Source organism: Otolemur garnettii, unplaced genomic scaffold, assembly GCF_000181295.1.
Source record: "Otolemur garnettii isolate 467f Iridium unplaced genomic scaffold, OtoGar3 scaffold00105, whole genome shotgun sequence".
Classification (NCBI taxonomy): domain Eukaryota; kingdom Metazoa; phylum Chordata; class Mammalia; order Primates; family Galagidae; genus Otolemur; species Otolemur garnettii.
The window spans coordinates 4943562-4947736 of record NW_003852500.1 but is presented as its reverse complement, the minus strand read 5'-3'; the positions used below and the strand labels follow the sequence as shown (position 1 = coordinate 4947736).

Here is a 4175-nt window from a genome sequence, read left to right as displayed (position 1 = left end):
TTAACCTTGAGATTCCATTCAAGCAGTTGGTTAGGGTGGTAAGACTTGGCCTCCCAGTAGCAGAGAAGCTATAGGATACATAGGGGTTTGTATTTTACCTTCTACTCCAGAGATGGTGATCAAAGAGGAAATTAGAGGTCCTAAAATTCAGGGAGAGCAGAGGAAGTGGCCCTAGTGTTATTAAAATCAGTTTGATTACTTGTAACAGAGAGAGTGTTACCTTAGTCTCAGCCATTCTGGTGTGATGAAGTTGAGCTTGTTCTAAGCCTGGGGTCTGTTAGAATGAGGTACTTCAAGAAGGTCCATAGGTGTGGAGGATGCCGCTCAGAGGGTGCTCAACCAGTTCCAGATGTGAGCTCTGCTCCCTGGTGCATTTCTCACCAGAGACCCAGCTGGCTACAGAGGAAGTAGACTATAACCCTCAGAGCAAGGTACCTTCTTGATGTCTTCTTGCCTGAGCCTCTAGGGTACCTTTGCATCTGAAGAATTTCTACCATAGTGCTAGCCACTATTTAAAAAGTTTCTTTCTGCTCTCTAGGCCTTCTGCCAGCCCCATCTCATCTCTTCCTCCTGTCTGTCTCTATCTAGTTATCAAAGACCACTGAAGGCCAGGTTTATAATTGTGCTTGTGGAATCTGAAGGCCTTTTACAAGCTTTTGGAGTTTATGCAAAATATCGGACTGGGAGATGAAGTGCACTGCCAGGATAAATTGTCCCTTTATCTAACACTTTGAAAAAGTGTTAGAATCAAAGTTGAAAAGGAGGGAGTTAAAAGAGACACTTTATCTGGAAAAAGAAGACAGTAAGATGAGGCAGAATATAGACAAGAAAGTCCAGCAAGCTTAAACCTCAGCAGGACATACAGTAAAAAGAAAGCATTGAAAAAAAATAAATACCTCCTCTTGGCTGGTTCCTCCTTCTGGAAGTGACAGGAGCACAGGAGTATTGTTCACACAAGTCTTATTGTCCTATATTAACATGAATCAGTCAGGAAAAATCAGTCAGAAAGAAAGAGGCAGAGAAAGTAAAAGCAAAGCAGCAATGCAAGGATATCCCATGGAGCAGTCCCTAAATTTGATCTTGTCATGGGAGTCCAAGACTAGTCCTTTGGCTCCCATCAGTCCCTTTACTGGGATGAGCAGACATCCTTTCCCCTTGCTAGGCTTGGGGAGATCAGTGGTCTGTGGAATCTTCTTCACAGATTCCTCATGACTGCTTCACAGAGCAGCTTCCTCTGTGTTCTTCAAGTAATTTGTAATTTCTTTTTTTTTATGTCATTAGAAAACAACTTTTATTGAGATCCCACCAGCTGTACAATCTGTTCCTGATATTAAGCTCCTTCTTCCTTAGCAATTTGGTCTTTCTTAAGTGGTCCCATGAATGCTTTCTTCTCCTCCATAGTCTGGAAGGGGCCATGGCCAAACTTGGAGGTGGTGTCAATGAACTTAAGGTCAATCTTCTCCAGAGCCTGCTGTTTTGTCTGTACCAACAAGGACTTGCAGAGAGTGAGCACTCACTTCTTGGTTCCCACCACACAGTCTTTTCAGCATGACAAAATCATTGGTCACTTCACCATAGTGGACAAAACCACCGAGAGGATTAATGCTCTTGTCAGACAGGTTATAATCAGTAGAGGCATTGTTCTTGTTCAGTTTGCCATCCTTGATAAGGTAGCCTTGGCCAATCTTATAAATTTTTTTATTGATTTCCGTGTGGTGATGGTAGCCTTTCTGCCCAGCCTGTGCCATGGAGAAAGCCACACGGGCAGGATGCCATGCCCTGATACAGGCAACCTTACACAGTCCTCAGTGGGTCTTGCATGGCAGCTTCTTGGTATGCCAATGACTGGTCACCTCTTTGTAGCCTTTGCCCTTGGTCACCCCGATGATATCAATCATCTCATCCTGCCCAAACACTTGGTTCACAGGGACCTGCTGCTCCAGCCTCTCCCAGGCCCAGTCTAGCTTTTCGGCCATGGATGACTTGGCAGTACTTCTTCATGCTGCTGAAATACTTCTCCAGCTGTTTCTTGCCATCATCATCCTGCCATTTCTTGCAGTATTTGGTGAAGGCCTTCTTCTTAGATTTATGCCAGTTCTTATAGAAGCACCTTTTGCACTCATCACTGATATGCTCAGTAAAGATGGTCTTGAAAGTCTGGAGGCCTCGAGGAGTTTCCACATAGCCCACAATGCCTACAACCACCATGGGTGGTGTCTCCACAATGGTCACAGCCTCTACAACTTTTTCTTGTTCACCTTGGATCCTGGCCTATTGACTTCCCACACCATGTGGGTCATGCCAGCCTTGTATCCTAGGAAGGGTGTGAGGTGGACAGGCTTAGATGGATCATCCTTGGGGAAGCTCTTCACCTTCCCATGATGCCTGCTGCTGCACTTTCAAGGCAAGAAGCCCAGAGATCCATGTTTGGGAGCTGAGAACTTCCTGTGAGACATTGCATCCTCAAATCCCACCAGTAGAGCTAATTGTAATTTCAAAGTAATTTGTCAGTGCAACTCAATGCAAAATAAATAACACCTACTCAGTTCATTTGCACTGAATTGAGGGAGGTCAACACCAGGAAGGCCTCCATATAGAAAGACAAATGTGTGGCCCCTACTGACATTCCTCACTGGCTTTTATTGAAATCTCAGGCATGAGAAAATATAGCATACTGGAAAGCTTCAAAGAATAAAGGTGAAGGAGGAGCAAGATAGCAGCTGAATAACAGCTTCCTTGCTACTGGGCACAGTGAGACTGGGGAGAGAAGAATTCAGGCATCTCTGGCTGGTGGGATCTGCCCAAAAACATCCCTTTGGGGACACAGGGAGTCATCAAGAGCCTTCTGGACCCCATGAGGAGGACAAAAGCAGTGGAGAAATGGACTCATCAAAACCCTAGGCCAGAAGCCCAGTAACTTAAAGAGCAAGAGGAAGTGAAAGGAAAATTAGGACAAGGAAACAGATAAAAGAAAACACTCATGAGGAAGAATCAGCAGAAAAATCCTGACAACATGAAAAACCAGTCCAGAGCAACCCTCCCCAAAGGACTGTGAAGTACCTACTGCAGAGGATTCCACCTATAAAGAAATGGTAGAAATGACAGAAGGGGAATTTAGAATACAGATGATGAAAACAATGGAGGAAATGATGGAAACAATGAAGGAAACTGCTGATAAAGTGGAAAATAACCAAAAGGAAATCCAAAAACAGAATCAAATAAAAGATGAACGATATGAAGAATATAGAAAGGATATAGCAGAGCTAAAGGAACTGAAGCAGTAAATTAGGGAACTTAAAAATGTAATAGAATATCAACAACAGATTAGACCATGCAGAAGAAAGAATCTCAGAGGTAAAGGACAAAGCTCTTGAGATAACTCAGACAGTTAAAGAGGTAGAAAAGAAGAGAGAAAAAGCAGAACACTCACTGACAGAATTATGGGACTTTATGAAGCATTCAAACATATGAGTTATAGGTATCCCAGAAAGGGGAGAAGAATGCCCCAGAGGAATGGAAATCATACTAGAGAATATTATAAATGAAAATTTCCCAAATATCACCAAAGATTCTGACACACTCCTTTCAGAGGGATATCAGACCCCAGGTTGCCTTAATTCTAACAGAGCTTCTCCAAGACACATTGTGATGAACCTGTTCAAAGTCAAGACAAAAGCAATGATTCTTCAAGCTGCCAGGAGTAAGCACCAGTTGACCTACAGGGGCAAATCCATTAGGGTGACTGCAGACTTCTCTAATGAAATTTTTCAAGCAAGAAGACAATGGTTATGTACCTTTCATCTACTTAAACAGAACAATTTCCAGCCCAGAATTCTATATCCAGCTAAGCTAAGCTTTAAAATTGACAGAGAAATCAAATCATTTACTGATATGCAAACATTGAGGAAACTCACCACAAGACCAGCTCTACAGGAAATACTTCAACCTATTCTTCACGCTGACTATCACAATGGATCAAAAGAAAAGTAAGAACTCAGAAATTTAAGGACTAAACCTAACTTCCACAATGATGCCAAAGATAAAACTAAGGGTGGCACCTGTGGCTCAAGGAGTAGGGCATCAGCCCCATATAGCAGGGGTGGCAGGTTCAAGCCCAGCCCCAGCTAAAACTGAAAAAAAAAAAAAAAATTAAAACTAAGTGTTATAACAGTTCA

General features: G+C 42.9%; 1 pseudogene across 1 annotated transcript; it reads right to left on the bottom strand.

Annotated features, from left to right (window-relative positions):
- Positions 1 to 1272: 1272 nt before the first annotated feature.
- LOC100943472 lies at positions 1273 to 2456 on the bottom strand (annotated as a pseudogene). Its single transcript, XR_002774982.1, has one exon. The product of XR_002774982.1 is annotated as a 60S ribosomal protein L3 pseudogene (transcript).
- Positions 2457 to 4175: the final 1719 nt, after the last annotated feature.